General features: G+C 34.9%; 1 protein-coding gene and 1 long non-coding RNA gene across 8 annotated transcripts in view; one reads left to right on the top strand and one right to left on the bottom strand.

Annotated features, from left to right (window-relative positions):
• LOC136834745 (uncharacterized) overlaps positions 1-26,395 on the top strand; it is a 179,301-nt gene that overhangs the window by 72,609 nt on the left and 80,297 nt on the right. The gene's annotated exons all lie outside the window — the stretch shown is intronic.
• On the bottom strand, positions 1,041-4,168 carry LOC136834505 (uncharacterized). Its single transcript, XR_010851833.1, has 3 exons — positions 4,106-4,168; positions 2,376-2,478; positions 1,041-1,387 (listed from the first exon to the last, which is right to left on the bottom strand). It is a non-coding gene; the product is annotated as an uncharacterized lncRNA (long non-coding RNA).

Genomic DNA, 26,395 nt, shown 5'->3' with positions numbered 1-26,395 from the left:
GTGGTCTCATTTTGTAATCATGAGTAAACTGAGCGAGTATCGAGCTCTTTGGGTCTTTTTTTGTAAGTTGATTGATAGGATTAACCGGCTACACATTTTTTGCATCCTTACAGTCCGGTCCAGGACTTCGCTAGTTTTTGTCAAGGCCACAGTGATCCTGCTAGGTTTTGTCAAGGCCACAGTGACCCCCGTACGTGTGATGCCTCTTAATTAAAACCAGTCAGTCATGACAATATTGACTGCCTTTTTCTCTCCTTGGCCTCGCCATGATAGAAATACTTATGGTAAATAAGTAGACTTTTATTTAATTTTACCTTTTTAATTTTGTAAATTCATCATGAAGTTTTCACGGTAAACTTTTTGTTGTCAAGATTTTATTTGATTTAAACAAATTGACCTAAACTAAAGCTTTTACCTTCAAGGGAATTCGACTCCACTGCAAATTATCAAATTTAAGTCGGACACCAGACAGAACTTATTGACTTTCACAAGAAATGATTGATTTCTGAAAATTGTAGAAATGTTGCACTGACCACTAGCATATACCAAACAAACAGAAGAGATTGTCTGTCACTCTCTTTCTTTTATACACTCACTCCTTCTCCTTTGTCTTCAGTGTGTGTAGTGCATTATCATTTTGCATAGATCAAACTGGGCAGATTTTAAACAAGATTTATTTACTAGATGAAATGACAAAAACAGAGAAATTGGAAAGTGCGACTAAAAACTTTCCAGTCACTCGATTTACAATGTTTGGAAGTTGATATTGAAAAGGACTACGCAAATCACTTCATTTTTTAACGGATGATATATGAGGCGATATACACCAGAAAATCATTTAATATTCAAACTTGCAGATTTGTTCGAATGAAGGATTTTCTGGATATGCAATTAGATATAAACATAATTCTGCCGAATCGTATATGCGAAATCTAACTTTCAAAGAGAGACAAAAGCATGGTGAATGTTCTTACACTCTTTTTAATTTTCAGTTTTCATAATAACCAGTGCTTTGCTCAGGGGATACAGAAGAAGGCAAGACAGGTTTACTTCTTTAATAAATTTCTAGCATAGGTTACACAACAACCTGTTGAAATGACCTAAAGGGCCAACTGAAATTAGATGCCATCTGAAGGAATAGGAATTCCTTGAGACTGCTAAATATGAATTTCATGTCTTTTGAGAGGGCATTGCCGAATCGAGAAAAAACATCCAATCTGGAGAAAAAGTGCAAATAAAAAATTACGAAAGACAACTTCATGTGCAGGTTAGCGTGGGTGAAAGCAATCCTGAGGAGCGTGGATTTACCAAGCCTTGTAGGGATATCCAAGTCTGTGGCCGTAAGTCAGTGGGTAGGTGTTGACGTATGTGAGTGGCCGCCCATAGCCTGTGAAGGAATGGAAATGATTAAATTAGATAAACTCTAAAGTCTCAAGCGATCACTTCGACTAGATGTTAACTTAGAGGCAATGGGTGGGAAATCTTTCATGAAGAGTGAGAATGTTCTGTTTTCGGGACTTCATTGGCATTTCGAATAATTAACAGAAATTGGCGGCTGCCTTATTTCGAAATAGTTACCGAAAACAGACAAATAATGCAAATGAGTATATATATATATTATATAAATATACAAGTATACATGTTGATATATGTATATTTATATGTATTTATATAAATATATAAATATATATATGTTTATATATATACATACATACATACATACATGCATTCATACATAGTTTATAAAAGCCAACTTTCACTATCATAACTTCAATGTTATCTGTAGTCATCATCAGAAGTAGTTTCTTTCTTCACAAATAAAATGATCTAAAAAAGTGTCAAAATAAGAGTTTTATTAATTTTTTTTTTGTAAAAGACATGTTTCATTAGTTATAGTCGAATAAACTATACAAGAAAGTAAAACAGCACCTATATTTATTTTCTACATGAACTTTTACAGAGAATTTTTTCTGAGAGTTAACTCAAAAGAGGTAACAAGAAAAAGTCATTGATTCACTGTTAAAAGAGGGATGACGTCTCCTCCTATGAAGAATATATTAACATTAAATTTACTCAAAAAATATTCTCTATTGATTTCCACGTTTTCAGAGCCAAAGAAAACGTAAATATTTAGAAAAATAATGGCTCGAATGTAATCACAGTTTACTTCAACTCCATCAAGAAAAATTTAGGACGAAGTAATAATTATAGTATTCAAAATAATACCTTTCCAGTGAAAACTAGAATAGAAAGAGAGGAAAGGGATGTTAGATAAATAACACACGAACTTATTAAAAGAAGATACATAGAAAAGGCGACGAAGGAGAAAGTATGACAGGTTTATTTTAAATTTCCTTAATTTTAATCAGACTTACTGTAAGGGTGTATGATGGGACGAGTAAGAACTACCCCATGGGGGTCTGCCTCTGGTTCTGCAACGGGAATTGCAAATGCCATTGCAATCAAGCACAGGAAGAACTGCGAATTGGAAATAGAAGACGATTATTGATGGCGTAACTTAGAGTGGCATAACTGTGCTGTTATACATTAAAGAAGGTAATGAACAAATTCAGGATAGATATTTATCAGCTCACATGTAAAATGAAACCTATGATATAAGAAGGAGAAGGACATGAGATGATATAAAAGGAGAGTATATTTAAACAAGTTCAGGATAGATAAAATTTATCAGCTCAACTCACATATAAAAATATGAAATAAAACCAGGATACATATTTATCAACTCATATGAAATAGAAAGGAGAGAATAATTAAACAAGCTCAGGATACATATTTATCAACTCACATATAAAATAAAACCTGTGATATAGAAAGGAGAGAATATTCAGTCAAATGGACAATTAAAAATTACTATTTTGAAAGGACTTGAAATTAGGTAAGAGCTTTTCTCATAACCAGTGTTCGTAACAGATCAACTGGTGCTTTTGAAAGTCGATTTACCTTTAGATTTTCGAAGCGCGCTTATAATATTTTTTTTAGTTAAGTTTAAGAAATTAATTCGGCTCAACAACAACAATAACAGATATAAAATAACGAAAAGCAGCACCAGTGATACTTCATTTTATAGATTTAGCAAAATTGATTTGGTTCAGTAGCAACAATAACACTGATAATAATCAAAAGAACATCACCAACGATTCAAATGTAAATAAGAATTAAGCGAGTCTGTAGTCAGGTACAGAAAATTTGGACTGGTGAGTCAATAAAAAAAATGTGACGAGAGATTGATTAGTGTTCTGGCAGTTCCAAAAAAGTCAGTCTGGTAGGCAAACTGAAAATATAGAAAGAGGTCAGGCAGTTTTCTGACCTAAAAACAAATGTAGCCTGATGAAAAACTGCAAATATAGTAGAGTACAGTTTTCTGACAGGTCCAAAAATTTTGTCTGATAGAAAACCTAAAATTATAGTAACAGACCAGACAGTTTTCTGACGAACTCAAAAATTTGTCTAACAAAAAAGCTGAAATTATAGGAAGAGACCAGGCAGTTTTCTGAATTACCAAAAAATTTACTTTGGCAGAAAAGCTAGAAATGTGATGAGAAAATAGTTAGTGTTCTGTCAGTTACAGAGATTTTACCCTGCGAGTCAAACTAACATAGAGAACAGTCAGTATTCTGTCAGCTGCTGAGATTTTACCCAGCGTGTAAAACTAACATAGAGAACAGTCAGCATTCTGTCAGTTACAGAGATTTTACCTTGCGAGTAAAACTAACATAGAGAACAGCCAGTATTCTGTCAGTTACAGAGACTCAACCCTGCGAGTAAAACTAACATAGAGAACAGCCAGTATTCTGTCAGTTACAGAGACTACCCTGCGAGCAAAACTAACATAGAGAACAGCCAGTATTCTGGCAGTTACAGAGATTTTACCTTGCGAGCAAAAATAACAGAGAGAACAGCCAGTATTCTGTCAGTTACTGAGATTTTACCCTGCGAGTAAAAATAACATGGAGAACAGTCAGCATTCTGTCAGTTACAGAGATTTTACCCTGCGAGTAAAACTAACATAGAGAACAGTCAGCATTCTGAGTTGCATCTGATTCAAACAATTGCAAATAGCGTCAAAAGAGGACGGAAATCTTACCAAAATTCTCATCTTGATTAGTCGGAAGAGCTCTGTTCGACTCGGTTTAAACAAGACTGGTAACAAAGGACCCCTCTGAGTAATATTTATACCAGCCATGAAACCTTGAACAGGAAGAATTGTGGAACCACGCCTGTCCCATATTACTCTCAGATTTACTGGAAAACAATTTGTATGGACCATTCAACCAGCGGAGAAATTAATGGTCCTAAAAACAAGACCATTATAGTAATTTCTCTTGATTTAGGATTTCCGCTGAGGCTGCGAGGAAAAGAGTTGCATGATGTAAAAAGGCATTATTAATGAGTCATGATATATTTATACATACACACATGCATATATATATATGTGTGTGTGTGTGTATGTTTGTATTATGTATGTATACGTATGTATATACATGCATATATATATGTGGCCAAATATACATACGCATGCATGCACAATGCAAACACACACACACACACACACACATATATATGCATGTATATACATACTTATGCATAAATAAAACAAACAAATATATGTATAAATATATATATATACTGTATATGCATATGTGTATATGTATAAATATATCATGACATTAATAATGCATTTTTACGTCATGCTACTCTTGTCCTTCAGCCTCACATATATATATATATATATATATATATATATATATATATATATATATATATATATATATATATATATATATATATATATATATATATATATATATATATATATATCAGAAATTTTCAGAGATAAGCCATTGATGTAAAATTCACTTAACATTGGTAATAACCCAGGAGTAAAATTCATGTCTCAGAGACCAACAGTAATGAAACAAACATCAAGAGTTTGGGAAATATTCCATTTTATTAGAGGAAAATTGTTTTGTGGAACCTATGTGAACCAGCCTATGGCAAGCAAATTTTGTGTGGCCTTCGTTTGCTAAAACAGCCCCAATCGTTTATCAGAATAACGAATATGTATATATATATATATATATATATATATATATATATATATATGTATATATATTTATAATTACTGTTTGTATATGTGTGTGTATATATATAATTACTGGTCACTTTTTACCAAATACGTACAATAGTAGTCCCAGTACCCTCTTAATTTCTCAATTCTTCACACTTTTTGGATAAGCTTGTCACTACAAAGCCTTAGATCCAAATGCAAAGTATAAACTATTCTGATGTCCGGTAGTAGGCAACGTGATCTCGACCAGATACTCTCGATGCGGGTTCGAATCCTACTGCCGAAGATCAGAATCAGTTCATATTTCTTGCATTTAGATCTAGGGCTTTGTAGTGACAAACGTATCCAAAAAGTGTGAAGAATTCGAAAAGTTAAGTGGGCATTGTGGCTATTGCAATTACACACACACACACACACAAACACACACCTTTCACACACACACACACACACACACACACACACACATATATATATATATATATATATATATATATATATATATATATATATATATATATATATATATATATATATATATGAAGATAAAAAGGCCCATAAAACAGTGTTTGAACATTTGCAACCAACGGCGACTTACTGCCACAACTACACATATGCTTTGTATATATACTCTTGTATCATATCATCTGTCCATATTTTACCATTGAACAGGGGCACAGAAGGAAGTGCTCGAAATAAATGGTTTCAATGTGTGTGTGTATATATATCTATATATATATATTATATATATATATTATATATATATATATATATATATGTATATATATATATATATATATATATATATATATATATATATATATATATATATATATATATATATATAATGTATATACTGTATGTATGTACAATCACATCGGATCCATTGCCCAAATTATATCTACGGACTAAATAGGAGAACATAATACATTTCATAGTTTATTATGATGAAATTTCACAACATTTCTCACAACAGCATATAAAATGTTTAAAAAATTTTTTAAATTATTATATTGACATTCATGGTTAAAGGAATAAGATTTAGAATAAATTATAGTAAGATTACTAGACGTTGTAAAAATCGTAGTAAATGAAATTAAAAAAGACAAAAAAGTTTTAAAAAGTAGCATTGAAAACGCTTCACAAAATCAAACGCCCACTCAGCGAGTTACCTTAAAGAGTAACTAAAACATGAACCCACTAGAGGTGACGAAGAAAAGACGAAGTGTAAAGGGCCATTACTCATTTTACATTTGAGTAGAATTTTCAGTTTGAAAATGCAACGGAACTGATTTGTGAAACTTCGGCATAATAAACTGTGAAATGAACTGTAGATACTCACGCACGCACACACGCACATATATATGTATATATATGTTTGTGTATGTGAGCGTGCGTGTATACGTATGTCTGTAAGAGATAGAGAAATTAATACAAATGCCGTCCTAAAATGCTAAATACAAAAAGTGCATCAGCAGTCGAGATTTATACATACTTGCATACATACTCAGACATGCATATATATATGTGTATATATATATATATATATATACATATATACATATATATATATATATATATATATATATATATATATATATATATATATATATATATATATATATATGCTGTTGAATATCTTACACCTAAGGGAAATTATAATTCATATGTGGTTGTGAGCTGGCCAGGATTCGAACCATGGTCTTTTTAATAAACAACGATTACACTTCCTTTGATCACTCAGCTATCAAGATATACATATATATATGTGTATGTATATATATATATAAATATATATATGTTTTTATATATATTATATATATATATATATATATATATATATATATATATATATATATATATATATATATATATATATATATATATAATTTACACACAGGGTGTTTCGAAATTAGAGGCCCCCTCTGCAGCATAAACTAAAATTGATATGGACAAAAACAAAAGTAATTCAGAACAGGTATTTATTTAAGTTTTTCTGAGTATTTAATATTTTGTGTGGCCCTCATCTGCCTGTACCACAGCCTGCATTCTTGAGAGGTATGATTTCAGCAAATAGTGAAAAAGCTGAGACTCAGACTCCATTTCCCTGAGCACTTCGGTCACCTCTCTTTGCAGGTCGTCGAGGCTTGGTATACCATCATAGTTCACTGTAAACACGATCCTTAAGATACTACCAATGTTTTCACACACATTAAGGTCAGGGAGCTACCTGAAATTCACTTGACGAGAAGAAATCAACACCACTGTTTTGAAGCAGCTCCTGCGTCTGAAGAGCCTTGAAACATAGTGCCGTATCATGCAAAAATGTGACATCTTCAACAGATAACACATTTTCAGGATCTTTGAGGAAAGGAAATACTCCACCAGTAAGCATAAGCACAGTTTCTCTAAAGTATTTGCCATTCCATGACTGTCTTTTTTCTTTGATGATCCTCATTAACTGTTTGGCTGTGAAACAGAGAAAAATTCCCAAACATTCAGGAAGTTTTACAACTTGGCGATAGCGCATGTCATCGCTGATATCATCCAACTTTGCAGCCCAAATGATATCATTTTTATGATTTGGCTTCCTGACTGTGTAAATGAAGAATTCATCTGATGCAGCAACATGGAGAAAGTCAGCTTCATCCCAGTCTTTAAGAAATGAACCACAAAACCATGCACGGTCTTCTCTCTGTTGCTGAGTGATGTTGGGCTTGCTGATAACATGAAATGGCTTGATACCAGATTTTTTCAACTCATGACATGCAGCACCATAACTTCTCTTCTTTCCCCTTTTTGTTTCTAGTTCAAGTGCCAATTTACGTAAAGACTTTCTTGGTCTAACCACTGCCTCAGCTTTGATGTCTTTTGACTCCTGAGACAGGACTTCAGGCCTTCCAAGATTCTCACTCTTTTCACGATGACAGTCATATGGATTTTTGTTCCAGTTTCTTTTAACAAAGGATTCATCTATTTTAATGTATTTAGCTATCCAGGAACGTGAAATGAAGGATGCGCCAGCATCCCTGGCCTCTGTGAAGGTTATAGCCCGGAGTTGGTCAATCCATCTGATTTCCTCCGAGTTGTTATGGCTGGCTGTAACCGTCACTCAGTCTGAAAATACAAGAAATGTAAAATGAAAAATAGCTTAATAGAAACTTAAAATAATGTACTTGGAGATAGGCTATAGCAGAAAACTTTTAACTTTTCATTTGTTCTGGGAGGGGGCTGTAATTTCAAAACACCTGATATATATATATATATATATATATATATATATATATATATATATATATATATATATATATATATATATATATATATATATATATATATATAGTTGTATTCTTCTCAATTTTCACAGAATATATTTGTATTAATACAATCGATGCACTCCATTCACGAAGATACAAAGGAGAGATCCAAGTGAAAAAATTGAAACAGAGTTCTTGATTTGTGAAATGAGCCAGTTTCACCCTCCATCAGTGATTATGGACGGGGGCGAAACTGTTGGGACAAACTAAGAAAACTTCTCATAACTTTTCATTTGTTCTCTGGCTTTCTCCTTCATCTTATATATGGAGTATATATATATATATATATATATATATATATATATATATATATATATATATATATATATATATATATATATATATATATGTGTAGAATCTACTGTTCGATTTTTACCAGACATATATGTATTTGTATTAGCCACAATGCCCTCGTCACTTCTCGAATTCTTCGCACTTTTTTGGATACGCTTGTCACTACAAAGCCTTAAGATCCAAGTGCAAGAAATTGAAGAGGTTGTGATGTCCGGTAGCGGGAAATGAACCCGTGTCACCGTGACGACCTTGTGATTATGGTGACACGGGTTCGTTTCCCACTAACGGACATCGCAACCTCTTCTTTTTCTTGCACTTAGATCTTAAGGCTATATAGTGACAAGCATATATGTGTGTGTGTGTGTGTCAAAAAAGCATGCCTCGTCAAGAATTCTTCGCACTTTTTTTGAGAAGTTAAGAGGTGATGTCCGGTAGCATTGTGACGACCTTGTGATTATGGTGACACGGGTTCGTTTCCATATATATATATATATATATATATATATATATATATATATATATATATATATATATATATATATATATATATATATATATATATATATATATATATATATATGTATAGTTTGTGAAAGATAACTTTCTCCTTGAAACCAGAATCACTGACCACTGAAGCAACAGGCCCAGTGGATGAGTACAGAAATTGATGCCTTGCTACTTCTGTGGCCAGCGGTTCAAGCCATCAAGGAATTTGACAACGATAACTTCCTCCTCGAAGATTTGAGTCACCAACCACTGAAGCAATAGGCCCAGTGGATGAATGCGCCAAACTGTTGCCTCGCTACTTTAGTGGTCAACTGTTCAAATCATTAAGGACTTTATGCACTGTAAGCATAACTGAAGGTCGTTTGCAGGGTCCCTTTGGCTCCTAGCCGCACCCACTTATACTTACTTAGATTCTATTTTATATTTTTATAGGCTGACGGTAAATCTCCGGAACTAATATCTTTGAAGCTAATAGTGATTGTTGGATGCTTATAATTCTCACATTACCAGGGTTTACGGTGTGACAGCACAGACCAGTCAGCGGCAAGAAAGAGGCTTCTGTGATATTTGCGGCGGAAATTTACCGTATCTTAATAATAATAATAATAATAATAATAATAATAATAATAATAATAATAATAATAATAATAATAATAGCATGAGTCACTAAATTGGTGAAGAAATCCACAGTGGTGTAGATGTAAATATATATTTTAGAAACATATATTTACAAACGAAAGCTTTCGAGAACCTGCTCGATTCTTCTTCTCAATCTAAATGAAAACACTAAAGCAATCTTGGAAGCAAAATTTTGGAAAAAATAAACAAAACAACAGTTTCTTCTATTAACTACACAATTTAAACTGCTGTTTGTTTTTTGAAAATTTTATTTCTTAAGATTGCTTTAGTATTTTCATTTAGATTGAGAAGGAGAATCGAGCAAGTCCTCGAAAGCTCTCTTTTGTATATATGTTTCTAAAATATATATTTACATTACACCACTGTGTTATTCTTCACCAATATAATGATAATAATAATATGGGTAATAATAACAAGTATATTGCCACTCATCTCACTAAGTTATTTTTATTGGAAATGACGGCAGCATCTAAATAAGTTTTCCAAAAGTGCACCGGATCCTTATATATTTTACTGTATTCTGTAATTGGCTAATTTAATGACCTAAGCCTAGAGTATTTTAATGGGATGTTTGTAGGAACAATTTTCTTGTCTCCACAGAATGAAATGAAATCAAATGAGGTTAGGACTAAAGTATTGTTATTAAATTATTTATTTTCCCGCCTTGATAATTTCAACACTTGTTCTAGATTATATTAAAATAAGAGTCTAAATAATTTTCTGCGTATTTCTGCGATCGTCAAATCAGACGATCGAATTCCAGCCCTGTTCTCATTATGTAAACCACTGGATAATGACAATGGAAGTATTACGTGATTCTCTCTCTCCTTCTCTCTCTCGCCCTTTTTTTTTTTTTTTAAGCGCTCTCTTCATCACTGCTGACGATGACCAGGAAGGGCGGGGTTCAAGGGGAGGCGCCTGGCCAAACGGACGCACTTTTGCCACGATTTTCTTTACAGATTCAAAATGTCTAGAAAATGTGTTTACGTGTTTTCGGGTTGACATCGGTTTCGGTCCCACCAGCGTTATGTAAGACTCAAATTCTTATCTGGAGAAGACCGAGACTTTCAGTCAAGGTCGGGCATTGAAAGGAGAGCTTTATTGGCTCTGCAATGCGTGTGACGTCACGAGAAAAGGCTGGGTCCTGCTTGCAAAATATAGTTATTTTTTTATTCCATTTTCTCATGAAGTGATGAGTCTATCTTTTCTTTTCAACTGCAGTTATTTTACACCATTCACCTATTCTGTTATAAAATTTTCTCTAAAGTAAAAAAAAGAAAATAAAAAAGAAATTCGAAAGAATTTCTGTTTGCAAAAAGGCAACGCATCAGGAGTCTGATCACCATCAGGCATCAGGGTATAAAAGGTCGTCCCACCTTCAGCCTGGCATCAGTCGCCCTCAAGAGTCCACACTCAGATCATCATGAAGGTCGTGGTAAGTTGGCAGTCTTCTTATTTCATTTTTAACTGCTTCGTTTTCATTTTTATTTCAGTTGTAAATTCAACTTTAACAGCCAAGTTTTTGTGATCTAGATTTTTGTTACTTTTTTGTCTTTAGTTTTCATGTCTTCCAGTTATGATTTTAATGTCTTACTTTGAAAAGGGACTTTGCTTTTTCAGTCTGCTAAGTGATTAAGTTGAAATAGGCATAATTTAGGGGACAGAATCCACTCTAGTCAGACTATTTCATTTAAAATACAAGAGGACAATTAATGCAAAAGCACTCTTTCACGAGTAGATCTGCATGGCATCTTTACCTTATGAGATATTTTTACGAGAGCGACGATTAAAACTATAAACTCGAATTAGATATAATTATTGATAATCAGTTTCATTACAACTGGTAGCAGTAATATAAGTAGTGACAGTGACTACAGTAGCAGTCACAGTAACAGTCACAGTATTAGTAACAGAAGTATGGTTGTTCCCAAGGCATAAAACATAATAGTGTATAGTGTGGAAAAAGTATCAGAGATTGGAGATGAAAGAGACAGGAGTATAGCAGTAAAGAAAAGGAAATCTTTCATTGATATTTATATAAGATCCTGTTAAATGAGGGTCTAGGTATCGAGCAGTATATACCCATGTTATTGTCCCTTCAATAAGACCCTTGATATTTAAACTATATCCACAGTAATTTAAGCAACGTACTCATTTCATATTTAATATATCTCAAGTTTTGTCCTCTCATATTTTTTATCTTCTATTTTCAGTCTACAGCTCCCTTCAACTAAAATAAAAGAATAGACCATCCTCTTATTGCTCTATTCATCCTAAAAACACAGGCTATCCTATTGAGGAACGACCACCAACAGTTCTTTCGGAATTATATTCCCCTTTTCTATTCCAGTTCCTGTTCGCTTTGGTGGCCGTGGCAGCTGCCATGCCCGCTGCTGACCCCGAGGCTGACCCTCAGCTTCTCCTGACCTCTCCTCTGACCTACACTTACACCTTGATCAAGCCCCTTGAGGTCAAAACCAAGAGTGTCCGTCTGGTCTACTGTAAGTGACAAGAAGAAGATTCAAGTCAATGAGCAGGACTAATCTTCCTTGGTTTAGAATTTACTTATTTTTAACCAATGCCTCCTTTTTGTTATTTATTTGTATATTTATTTATTTATTCATTTATTTCCTCTTGGTTATTTTTATTTCATCAATTTGTAAAGTATTTTTGGGAGAAGCATATCACATAAAAACAATTCAATAAAGTCCTCTGAATCCTTTCGTTATTACAACAACGCAGACTACAGGTAGGGCTGAGTCTTGCTGTAGGTAATTGAATCATTATTCTTATAATTAAAATGTCTAATGTTACTCCATTCAATTACCTAATTATATTCAGCATGTGTGATTTTTTAATACGGACGAAAATTACAATCTTTTTCTTCTCTTCGAACAGCCTCCGCCCTCCCCCTGACCTACTCCTACGGGGCTTACCCCTACAGCTACTTCCCCTATTCCTACCCCCTGGTGGTCAAGGCTGCCGAACCCGCAGCAGCTAAACCAGCAGTCGAAGAGGCCTAAGAAGTACTTGCTGCTCTCAGACCTCCAATATGCTGCCGAAGGACTCCAGCTCAGCCTTTTCTGGTTCCTCCTAAAGAGGAGTCCCATAGGATATCTTGTGAAGAAAGTCCTCCCATTTCAAAAAGCAAACGAAGGATAGAACTTATTGAGAACTCTTTCCTCAGAAAGGAGATCCAATAATGTATTCTTTCAAGTCTTCGTCCGCAGGATTCGATTCTGGAAGGGTTTTAGCCTTCGGCATCAATGTTGGAACCTTTGTGATGACGTCATCATGGCTACTGTATCTGGTTTCTTTGACCTGTATTTTTCTCCCCAGTTTCATTTATAATTTCTTGAAATTCTGTACCAACTCTGACTCCCGTGGACGTAAATTGCGTAACATTTACTAATTTGAGTCCACTGAAAAATTTACTTCAACTCGTAATTTTATTGATTAAAATGGAACAAAATGCAGTTTCTGAATTTTCCTTACTTTCTGAAAATTATTGTCCTTTAAAGGCAAAAGAAAATTTCACGCCCGTTCTATGAGACCAGAGACTTAAATTTGATTTTCATTGGGCTGAGAAAATTATTTTGTGTTTTATAAAAGTTTATTTTATGCTAGAAGCGACAAAATTAGGAATAGAACACAAGTTATTCTTTTCCAAAGGATTCTGTAGTTAAATAAGCTGGAATAAAGCAATTAATCATCTTGCATTTCCATAAATTTGACACTGGCTATTATCACTGATCTGTCAATATCAGGTTTATTGGCTCAAGTCTACACCAGGATACAAAAAGAGACTAATGAGATTATTAGACTTTTTAAAATGTAACTTGTGGTCTCTTGGACTCCTATGGTCCACAGAATAGATCATAAATGTAAGTGGAAGTTTTAAAATGATTTCGAGGGTCAAGATATATATATATATATATATATATATATATATATATATATATATATATATATATATATATATATATATATATATATATAGGCCTATGCACCTTTTAAAATCTGTTTTTGATTTTTTTATTAATACATAGTACATGGCCTTGGCTCTCTTACCACTAATATAGTATGTGGCACAATTCGTATATTTAGGTATGTATGTATATATATGTGTATAAAATGATCCATTTTATACATTATGAGATCATAGAAATTTCGGTAATATCACACATTTACTCAGAGGTCACATTGTTACTTCTGTCTTGAGCATAGTGCAGCACTTCTTTGACGCTTCCTCTTTAATGCTTTTTCATCTCCCTCTGTCCAGGGTTTTAAGGTAATCTCCCCCCTTCATCCTTTCCACACGTCCAGACCCTCCTAAAACACTCTAATCCATATTTTGACCTACGCGGCCTTTTTAAAACTTGTGCATAATTCCGCAAGTATCTCATTTTCAATTACTTTTGCGCTGTGTAATGAGACCTTGTTGCTATTATATTTAGATCATTTATGTTCACACATCGAATTCATTTTACATCTATATAACTTACAGCCGAAGGATATTCGTTTAAGAACATATTAATCAGGAAGTTCCCTCTACAGAGAAATGGCTGTGTTTATGGGATCCCTTTTATTCAGTATAACAAAAAATATGTGACGAAGTGGCTTGGATTTTGCGAATTACGAATAAAACTACAAAAACAAAAATATAACTGGAAAAACCAAAAAGCCTTTAGTTTCCAAATCAATGCTCGTTGAGTTATTTCAACAACGGAAAGCAAGAATGCATGCTTTGATGGATTAGTTACTATACTGTCATTTAGTACGTCATTTGCGCCCTGCTTATTTTTCAGTGTATTGTACTCATTATTTCAAGAATTGTGATGAGTAATAATTTTGAAGCCTTTCCCTTATTAAAGTTTATGAAGTTATTCTCCTGGAATTTTATTATTTGTATTTCTGTGGAATTATAAAAAACTCTTTCAAAAGGTTTTTGAAAAATCTTCACGCCCTAAACTACCAATATTTTTTTTTATCTTGGCGTAGACGCAACCCACATGCATGTCATTACAAGGCCAGTGATACTGTTCAGTCTGTTATGTTTACGGAAATAGAAGACAGATTGCGTTTCTGTTTGGATCATTATTATTATTTCTCTCTTTCCAAAGTGTGATATCCTTCTGGAAAGAACAACTTGTGATCTGTTTTTATTTTTCTTGTGCCTCGACTTTAAAGTACGCTCTAATGATATGGAAAATTATCTTCTTAGATGAAAATCGAACTTGTATCTTCAGTTTGATAGAACAGATGGGACGTTTTCTTTATCCCTTAATGAACAATAATTCTCAGAAAATAGGAAAAGTTTAAAAAAAAACAATAAGTGCATCTTTGTTTCATTTTAATCAATAAAGAAATCACGAATTGAAGTAAGCCTTTCAATGGACGTAATTGAGTAAAACCTTCAAATTTACAGATACGAAAAGCAGAATTGGTACAAAATGAAACTGGAATCAAACACATAAGTCGAAGACCCCAGGTACAGAGCCATTATGAAATCATCACAAAGGTTCCAACATGGCTGCCGAAGGCTAAAACCCTTCCAGAAATCGAGTCCTGCGAACGAAAACTTAGAGAAAGACATTATTGGATCTCCTTTCTGAGGAAAGAGTTCTCAATAAGTTCTATCCTTCGTTTGATTTCTGAAATGGGAAGAATTTCTTCGCAAGATATCCTGTGGGACTCCTCTTCAGGAGAACCACAAAGGGCTGAGGCGTTGGAGTCCTTCGGCAGCATACTGGAGGTCTGAGAGCAGCAGGTCCTTCTTAAGCCTCTTCGACAGCTGGCTCAGCTGCTGCGGGTTCTGCAGCCTTGACCACCAGGGGGTAGGAGTAGGGGAAGTAGCTGTAGGGGTAGGCTCCGTAGGAGTAGGTCAGGGGGAGGCCAGAGGCTGTTCAAAAAGCAGAAAGAAATTAACATCCTGAATAGGTCACATAGGCAGGTTATAATAATTACTATGTATATGGATGGGAAATAATTGTCTGATTACCTTCACTAGGGCTCGTTTCATCTTATTCCAAAAACACTTTACAAATGGAATAAAAACAAAAGGAATGGAAGAAATAAACACATAAGCATATAAACGAGTATTGACTAAAAATAAGTGAAAGCTAAAAAAAAAAGGAAGCTTATTTCTGCTTAGTGACTTAAAACCTTCTTGTCACTTACAGTAGACGAGAGGGACGCTCTGGGTTTTGACCTCAAGGGGGTTGATCAAGGGGTAAGTGTAGGTCAGGGGAGAGGTCAGGAGAAGCTGAGGGTCAGCCTCTGGGTCAGCAGCGGGCATGGCAGCAGCCACGGCCACCAAAGCGAACAGGAACTGGAATGAAAAAGAGGAATATATATGTATCGACGAACTGTTGATGGGCTTTCCTGAGTTGAGGATAAAGAGAGCAATAAGAAGATAATCTGCTATATTGTCTTAGTTGAAGGGAGTTGAAGATTGAAACTAGGAAGAAAACATGAGAAGGCAAACCCTAAGAAATGCAACTAGGAAATATGTGTGCTGTTTAAATTATTGAGTATAGGATTAAGTATCAAATGTTATATTAAATGTCAACAAACACACAGGTACTTCTTAATTCTTAATTGTTTTATACCTAGACCCCATTAACAGGTCTTTATAAACATCTTTGGGAATAAATAATTCTGTTTATTGCTATATTTTGTCTTCACTCTGATACTCCCTTTCCACAATGGGCCCTAATTTTATCTTAAGCTTTAAGAGCAACCTTACTGTTATTACTAATACTGTTGCTATTATTGTGACTGTTAACGGTGACACTGTCACTATTACTATCACTGCTACCACAAGTAATGATAATGATTATCTAGTGACTTCTAAATCGACTTAAGTAATTTTTATCGTCACTTTCTTAATACTATCTCATGGGGTAGACGTATCATTTAGATCTATTTGTAAATGGGGGTTTCTGCATTTGTAATTTTATTCCTAAAATGAAATATTTTGTCCTCCGTGGACTCTTGTTTCCTATATATATATTGCGATTTACTCACTTAGTAGACTGACAAAGGAAAATCACTATTCAAAAGACAGCCAGAAAATTGTAACTGGAAGAGACTTGAAGTCATCAAAACTCAGGATAAAAGGAGAACAAAAGTAACACGCATCGAGATCACAAAATGTCACCTAAGAAAGTAGCACTACGCTTAAAATATAATCGGAAACAAAGAGCTTTAAAATGGAATGAGAAGGTGAAGTTGGCCAACTTACCACGACCTTCATGGCGATGTGAGTGTGGAGTCTCGAGGACGACTGATGCTAGGCTGAGGGTGGGACGACCTTTTATACCCTGATGCCTGGCGGTGACCAGACGTCCTGATACGTTCGTTGCCTTTCTGCAAACAGAAATTCCTTCAATTTTCCATTGTTTTCGTTTGAGGGGAAAAGTTCTTAAAAGAATTATAGGCGAAAGACAAACCTTCGGTGCAATGTAAAGGAAAGGACAGACTCATCAAAAACTCATCCATCAAGCGGAGACTATTGATAGCCTGTGATCTTGGTCTGGTTAGGAGCAAAGTACTCAATCTCTCATCCTAATATATTTCATTCACTACAAATCCATCACAGTTAGATGTAAGTCAAACCCTAAATAATTTCATTTTTCTAAAAGCTTCTGCGTTGTTCTGTCTTACCGGCGGGTAGTGCTGTAAGCACTTCACTTGGTGCACTGTAAGCATTACTAAAGATTGATTGGAAGGTCCAACTTTTTAGCCTTTTACCCTACCTCTATTTTGCTTCCCTTTACAGCCTGTCTGTTTAACAACTCGAACTCCTTTTCACTGCATTAGGCGCTGAATTGCTGAAAGCATGAAAGCATCTCAATGCTTAACTTTATAGACGAATTTTCGTAAGTCATAAACAGTCAAAACTGTTCTCTACCACCGAGTTGAGAGAAATAGTTAAAGGCTGTTTCCTCGTAACAAGTAGAGAACATATAACAAGGGGAAATGGGAGACAATACTTATAGTCCGTTTTTTATAGCTGTTAATCAGCTCAGTGGTCTCAGTAAAACTAAGGTATACTTAACTTAGATGGTATGACGGTAAATCTCCACAACCGATATCGATGAAGCCAATCGTGATTAGTGGATGCTCATAGTGCTCACCTTACCAAAGGTTTTTTAGTTCCTCTTTCGGATAGTGGGTTCCGTTCTCAGCTAGCACTCTGCTGGCCGCGAGTTCGAATCTCCGACCGGCCAATGAAGAATAAGAGAATTTATTTCTGGTGATAGAAATTCATTTCTCGCTGTAATGTGGTTCGGATTCCACAATAAGCTGTAGGTCCCGTTGCTAGGTAACCAATTAGTTCTTAGCCACGTAAAATAAGTCTAATCCTTCGGGCCAGCCCTAGGAGAGCTGTTAATCAGCTCAGTAGTCTGGTTAAACTAAGGTATACTTAACTTTTACGGTACAATGGCATCGACTAATCAGAGGCAGGAAAGAAGCTTCTATGATGTTTTGTTGCCGATAATTACTGTCAGCATAATAATAATAATAATAATAATAAGTGCATTTGCGCATTCCTTTTATTGAAGTCTTTTCAGTTATTAATGATAATAGCACCTCAAAAGTTTTCGAGAAGTGCAGTAGATTATATATGCTTGATTGTATACCATGATTTGCTAATTTAATCACTAAAGCCAAAAGCATTTTAATGGGGTGTATTGAGTGACATTTTCTTGTCTCCACTGAATGGAGTAAACTTAGATGAGGTTAAGACTAAAGCACTGGGGTTATTAAACTTTATTTTCCACATTGAAAAATACAATAATTGGTCTAGATTACATTGAAGAAATTGCGCAGAAAATTAGCGATCGTTAAGGGGATGATCTAATTCCAGCCCTGTTCTCGCTACGTAACAGTAGTCACGATGGAAGTACGACGTGATTCTCTCTCTCTCTCTCTCTCTCTCTCTTTAAGCGCGGTCTTCTTCACTGCTGATGATGACTAGGAAGGGCGGGGTTCAAGGGGAGGCGTCTGGCCAAACGGACGCACTTTTGCCACGATTTTCTTTCTGACGATTCAAAACGTTTCCGAGTTGTCTTTACTATTTTTCTTGAGGAAAATGCCTAGACTTATTAACCGGAAGAATTAGTATTGATTTGTAATTACGTATTTTCGGTCTAACACAGATTTCGGTCCCACCTTCTTTATGTAAGAGTCAAATTCTTATCTGGAGAAGACCGAACTTTCAGTCAAGGTCGGGTTTTGAAAGAAGATCTTGATTGGCTCTGCGACGTGTGTGACGTCACGAGAAAAGGCTGGGTCCAATTTACAAAATGTGTATTTATATTTTTTATTTCATGTTCTCATGGACTGATGACTCTTCCCTTCAGTTGAAATTGTTTCATATCATTCACATATCATTCTATCATTTACTTTATTCCTCAAGTAAAGAAATAAAAAAATGAAATTCGAAAGAATTTGTGTTTGCAAAAAGGCAACGCACAAGGACGTGTGGTCACCAGCAGGCATCAGGGTATAAAAGGTCGTCCCACCTTTTGGTCGGCATCAGTCGCCCTCAAGACTCCAATCTCACAACACCATGAAGGCCGTGGTAAGTTGGCAATCTTCTAATTTCATTTTATTTTGCAGCTCTCCATTTTCGTTTATATCTTTGGTGTAGTGTAGCTTTCCTCGGTAGGATTTTGTGATGTACTGTAGATGTCTGCTGATTTTAACTTTCTTTTTGATGACCTCATAAGTCTTCCAGCCACGGTTTTCTGATCTTATTTTGAGTTAGGAACTTTATTTTGTCAGTCTGTTAACCGAGTAAATGGGAATTAGCCGGAATAAAGGGGACAGTCCATTTAGGTCAAACTTTCATTTAGGATATAGAAGGACAATTTATGTAAAAAAAACTCCCATTCACTGGTAGATATGTATGACACGTTTACTTCAAGAGATTAAAAGTATAATAAAGTCGATTCGTATATGAAGATAATCATCTTTATTACTAGTGATAGCAGAAACAGCGATAGTGACAGTGGTAGCATTGGTAGTCACAGAAATGTTAAAAGTATTAATAACAGTAGCACGGTTGTTTTTAAAACAAAAGTTTAGTGTCCAGTGTAGCAAGAGAGTATCAGACTGGAGAAGTCGTAAGTACAGCAATGAACAAAAGAAACCGGTTAACAAAGATTTTTATAAGGACCTTCTAAATTATGGTTTAGGTATAGAGCAGTTAACTTTAGTAAAATGCTTTTGTTAATTGACAGTCAATAAGACCTCTTGTATTGAAACTGTATCTACAGTTATTTGAGTATCATATTTATTTCATACATGTGGTTCTTAGGCTATGCCTCCTTATGTTTTCTTTCTGTTTTCTTTCTACGATTCCCTCCGACTTAAACAGAAGAACAGATCATCTTCCTACTGCTCTCTTCATCCTAAATTCAGTCTCCCCTGTTTCAGGAACGTCCACCAGCTATTTATTGGTATAATATTCTCTCTTCTCATTCCAGTTCCTGTTCGCTTTAGTGGCCGTGGCTGCTGCCATGCCCGCTGCTGACCCCGAGGCTGATCCTCAGCTTCTCCTGACCTCTCCTCTGACCTACACTTACCCCTTGATCAAGCCCCTTGACGTCAAAACCCAGAGTGTCCCTCTGGTCTACTGTAAGTGACAAGAAGATTCAAGTCAATGAGCAGAAATAATCTTCCTTAATTAGAATTTACGTATTTTTTTCTTATTTATTTGCTTTTTGTTATTTATTTCGTTAATGATTAATTAATTAATTAATTTCAGATCTTATATTTCAAAATTTTGCAAATTAACTTTGGAAAGAGCCTATTACCGAAAAGTCTCAATAAACTTCTGTGATCGTTTGTTATTCATTTAGGGTTTTGAAGTCTTCCTTATTAAGAATGAAATAGTAACTTTAAGAAGGAGACTGTTGTAGAACTGGGCCTTGCTGTAGGTAATCAGACCATTATTATTATTAAATGTCTGATGTTACCCCATCAGTGTACATAATAATTATTATAACTGGCATGTGCGACCTGTTATGCAGTATGTAATTTCTTTCATTATCTTTTTTTCGAATAGCCTCTGGCCTCCCCCTGACCTACTCCTACGGAGCCTACCCCTACAGCTACTTCCCCTACTCCTACTCCCTTGTGGTCAAGGCTGCAGAGCCCGCAGCAGCTGAGCCAGCTGTGGAAGAGGCTTAAGAAGGACCTGCTGCTCTCAGACCTCCAGTATGCTGTCGAAGGACTCCAACGCCTCAGCCCTTAGTGGTTCCTCCTGAAGGGGAGTCCCACAGGATATCTTGCGAAGAAAGTCCACCCATTTCAGAGCGCAAACGAAGGATAGAACTTATTGAGAACTCTTTCCTCAGAAAGGAGATTCAATAATGTATTCTTCTAAGTCCTCGTCCACAGGACTCGATTTCTGGAAGGGTTTTAGCCTTCGGCAGCCATGTTGGAACCTTTGTGGTGACGTCATCATGGCTTCTGTATCTGGTTTCTTTGACCTGTTTTCCCAGTTTCATTTATAGTTTCTTGAAACTTTGAACCAACTCCGTCTTCCGTGGACGTAAATTGGGTAACTTTTACTAATTTGAGTCCACGTAATTTCCGCAAATTCTTTATTGATTAAAATGCAACGAAATTAAGTTTTTGAATTTTCCCTACTTTCTGAAAATTATTGTCCTTTAAAGCAAAAAAAAAAAAAAAAAATTCACGCCTGTTCTGCCGGACCGAAGATTTGCATTTGATTTTCATTGGGCTGAGAAAATTATTTTGTTATTTATAAGAGTTTATTTTATGCTAGAAGCGACAAAATCAGGAATAGAATACAAGTCCATCTTTTCCAAAGAATTCTGTAGGTAAATAAGCTGGAATAAAGCAATTAATCAAATTGCATTTCCATAAACTTGACACTGGCTATTATCACTGATCTGTCAATATCAGGTTTATTGGCTCGAGTCTACACCAGGATACAAAAAGAGACTAAATGAGATTAATTATACTTTATAAAATGTAACTTTGAGTCTCTTGGACTCCTATGATCCACAAAATAGATCATAAATGTAAGTGGAAGTTATAAAATGAATTTTTAGGTTGTTATATTATATATGTACTGTATACATATATATATATATATATATATATATATATATATATATATATATATATATATATATATATATATATATATATATCACACAGTCACACATTATAATATATATATATATATATATATATATATATATATATATATATATATATATATATATATATATATATATATATATATATATGCCTTGTAAAATCCGTTTTTGATTTTTTCATTAATACATAAGACATGGCCTTGGCTCTCTTACCACTAACACAGTATGTGGCGCAATTCCTGTACATAGGTATGTATGTATATATGTGTATAAAATGATAAATTTTATACATTATGGGATCATGTAAATTTCGGAAATATCACATATTTACCCAGAAGACACATTGTTACTTTTATGGTGTGCATAGTAGAACACTTCTTGAACTCTTCCTCTGTATTACTTTTTCCTCACTCTGTCCAGGATTTTAAGGTAATCTCCTCCTTTATCCTTTCCACATGTCCAAACCCTCCTAAAATACTCTAACCCATATTTTAACCTACGGTGCCTTTTTAAACGTCTTCTGTATAATTCCACAAGTATGTCATTTTCAGTTACTTTTACGCCACGTAATGAGACCGTGTTGCTATTATATTTACATCACTTATATTCACACATCGAATTCACTTTACATAGATATAATTTACAACCGAAGGATATTCGTATTAGTATATATTAATCAGGAAGTCCCCTCTACAGAGAAATTGGTGTGTTTATGGGATCCCTTTTAATCAGTGTAACAAAAAATGTGTGATGAAGTGGCAAGATTTTGCAAAATTCGAATATAACTACAAAAGCATCAATATAATTGGAAAGACCAAAATGTCTTTAATTTTCATATTAGTGCTCTTTGGGTTATTTTAACAACGCAAAGCAGGAATGCGTGTTTTGATGGGTTACTTATTATACTGTCATTTAGCACGTCATTTGCGCACTGCTTATTTTTTAATGTATTGTACACGTTATTTCAAGAATTGTGATCAGTAATAATTCTGAAGCCTCTTCCTAATTAAAGTTTATGAAGTTATTCTCCTGGTTTTTATTATTTGTATATTTCTGTGGAATTAAAAATGAAAATTTCAAAAGGTTTTGATAAATTTTCAAAATTCTATCTTGAGTTGACGCAGCCCATATACCTTGCATTACAAGCCCAGTGATACTGTTCAGTCCGTTATGTTTACGGAAATAGAAGACAGATTGCGTTTCTGTTTGGATAATTATTATTATTTCTCTGTTTCCAAATTGCGATATCCATCTGGAAAGAACGACTTGTGATCTATTTTTATTTTTCTTCTGCCTCAAGAATGAAGTACGCTCTAATTAAATAGAAAATTACCTTCTTAGATGAAAATCAAACTTGTATATTCAGTTTGATAGAATACAGTAGAAGGAACATTTTCTTTTTCCCCTTAATGGACAGTAATTCTCAGAAAATAGGAAAAGTTAAAAAAACCATAACTGCATCTTTGTTCCATTTTAATCTATAAAGAAATCACGAACTGAAGGAAGCTTTTCAATGGACGCAAATGAGTAAAACCTTCACAATTTACAGCCACGAAAAGCAGAATTAGTACAAGATGAAACTGGAATGAAACACATAAGTCGAAGACACCAGATACAGAAGCCATGATGACGTCACCACAAACTTTCCAACATGGCTGCCGAAGGCTAAAACCCTTCCAGAAATCGAGTCCTGTGACCGAAGAATTAGAGGAAGACATTACTGGAGCTCCTTTCTGAGGAAAGAGTTCTTATTAAGTTCTCTCCTTCGTTTGATTTCTGAAATGGGGAGACTTTCTTCGCAAGATATCCTGTGGGACTCCTCTTCAGGAGAACCACTAAGGGCTGAGGCGTTGGAGTCCTTCGGCAGCATATTGGAGGTCTGAGAGCAGCAGGTCCTTCTTAGGCCTCTTCGACAGCTGGCTCAGCTGCTGCGGGTTCTGCAGCCTTGACCACCAGGGGGTAGGAGTAGGGGAAGTAGCTGTAGGGGTAGGCTCCGTAGGAGTAGGTCAAGGGGAGGCCAGAGGCTGTTCCAAAGGAAAAAGAAAAAGAAAGAAATTATCATCCTGAATAGGTCACATAGGCAGGTTATAATAATTACTATGTGTACTGTATATGGAAGGGAAATAATTGTCTAGTTACCTGCAGTTATGCTCGTCTCATCTTATTCCAAAAACACTTTAATGTTGGAATAAAAACAAAAGGAATGGAATAAATAAATACATAAAGAAACATATAACCGAGTATTGGCTAAAAATAAGTAAAATCTAAACAAAGGAAGATTATTTCTGCTTAGTGACTTAAAACATTCTTGTCACTTACAGTAGACGAGAGGGACGCTCTGGGTTTTGACCTCAAGGGGGTTGATCAAGGGGTAAGTGTAGGTCAGGGGAGAGGTCAGGAGAAGCTGAGGGTCAGCCTCTGGGTCAGCAGCGGGCATGGCAACAGCCACGGCCACCAAAGCGAACAGGAACTGGAATGAAAAAGAGGAATATATATGTATCGACGAACTGTTGATGGGCATTCCTGAGTTTAGGATGAAGAGAGCAATAAGACGATAATCTGTTATATTGTTTTAGTTGGAGGGAGTTGAAGGTTGAAAATAACAATAAAATATCAGAAGGCAAAATCTAAGAAATGCAATTAGGAAATATGTATGTTTGTTTAAATATCGAGTATAGGACTAAATATCAAATGGCATATTAAATGTCAACAAACTCACAGGTACTTCTTAATTCTTAATTGTTTTATACCTAGACTCCATTAACAGGTCTTTATAAACAATAATTCATTCTGTTTAGTGCTATATTTTTGTCTTCTTCACTCTGATACTCTCTTTCCACAATGGGCCCTAATTGTATCTTAAGCTTTAAGAGCAACCACACTGTTATTACTAATACTGTTACTATTATTGTGACTTAATGGTGACACTGTCACTATTACCATCACTGCTACCACTAGTAATGATAATGATTATCTAAATCGACTAAGTCATTTTTATCGTCGCTTTCTTAGTACTGTCTCATGGGGTAGACGTATCATTTAGATCTATTTGTGAATGGGGGCTTCTGCATTTGTAATTTTATTCCTAAAATGAAATATTTTGTCCTCCGTGGACTCTGTTTCCTATATATATATATATTGCGATTTACTCACTCAGTAGACTGACAAAGGAAAATCACTATTCAAAAGACAGCCAGAAAATTGTAACTGGAAGAGACTTCAAGGCATCAAAACTCAAGATAAAAGGAGAACAAAAGTAACACGCATCGAGATCACAAAATGTCACCTAAGAAAGTTACACTACGCTTAAAATATAAACGGAAACAAAGAGCTTTAACATGGAATGAGAAGGTGAAGTTGGCCAACTTACCACGACCTTCATGGTGATGTGAGTGTGGAGTCTCGAGGACGACTGATGCCAGGCTGAGAGTGGGACGACATTTTATACCCTGATGCCTGGCGGTGACCAGACGTCCTGATACGCTCGTTGCCTTTCTGCAAACAGAAATTCCTTCAATTTTCCATTTTTTCGTTTGAGGGAAAAAGTTTTTAAAAGAATTATAGGTGATGTAAAGGTGCAATGTAAAGGAAAGGACAGACTCATCAAAAACTCATCCAAGGGAGACTATTGATAGCCTGTGATCTTGGTCTGGTTAGCAGCAAGATACTCAATCTCTCACCCTAATATATCTCATTCATTACAAATCCATGACATTTAGATGTAAATCAAGCCTTAACTATTTTCATTTTTCTAAAAACTTCTTCATTGTTCTATCCTAATGGCGGGTAGTGTTGTAAGCACTCCACGCGTGGTGCATTGTAAGCATTACTAAAGGTTGATTGCAAGGTCCCACTTTTTAACCTTTTACTCTACCTCTATTTTACTTCCTGTTAGAGCCTTTCTGTTTAACAACTCGAACTCCTTTTCACTGCATTAAGCGCTGAATTGCTGAAAGTATCCCAGTGCTTAGATTTATAGAGGAGTTTTCATAAGTCACAAACAGTCAGAATCGTTCCCTATCATTGAGTCGAGAGAAATAGTTAAAGGCTGTTTCCTCATAACAATTAGAGAACATACAGTATAGCAAGGGGAAGCATGATCTGACGGTAAATCTCCACAATCGATATTGATGAAGCCAATCGTGATTAGTGGATGGGCATAATGCTCACCTTACCGAAGGTTGCAGTACAATGGCATCGACTAAATCAGAGGCAGGAAAGAAGCTTCTATGATGTTTGTAGCGCATATTTACTGTCGGCTTAATAATAATAATAATAATAATAATGATAATAATAATAATAATAATAATAATAATAATAATAATAATAATAGTAAAATATAAGTAAGTATATTTTCCTATTCCTTTTATTTAAGTCTTTTCAGTTGTTAACGACAATAGCATCTC

Source organism: Macrobrachium rosenbergii, chromosome 54 (assembly GCF_040412425.1).
Source record: "Macrobrachium rosenbergii isolate ZJJX-2024 chromosome 54, ASM4041242v1, whole genome shotgun sequence".
Lineage (NCBI taxonomy): Eukaryota > Metazoa > Arthropoda > Malacostraca > Decapoda > Palaemonidae > Macrobrachium > Macrobrachium rosenbergii.
The sequence above is the reverse complement of the archived record's forward strand: the minus strand, read 5'-3'. Positions and strand labels throughout refer to the sequence as shown.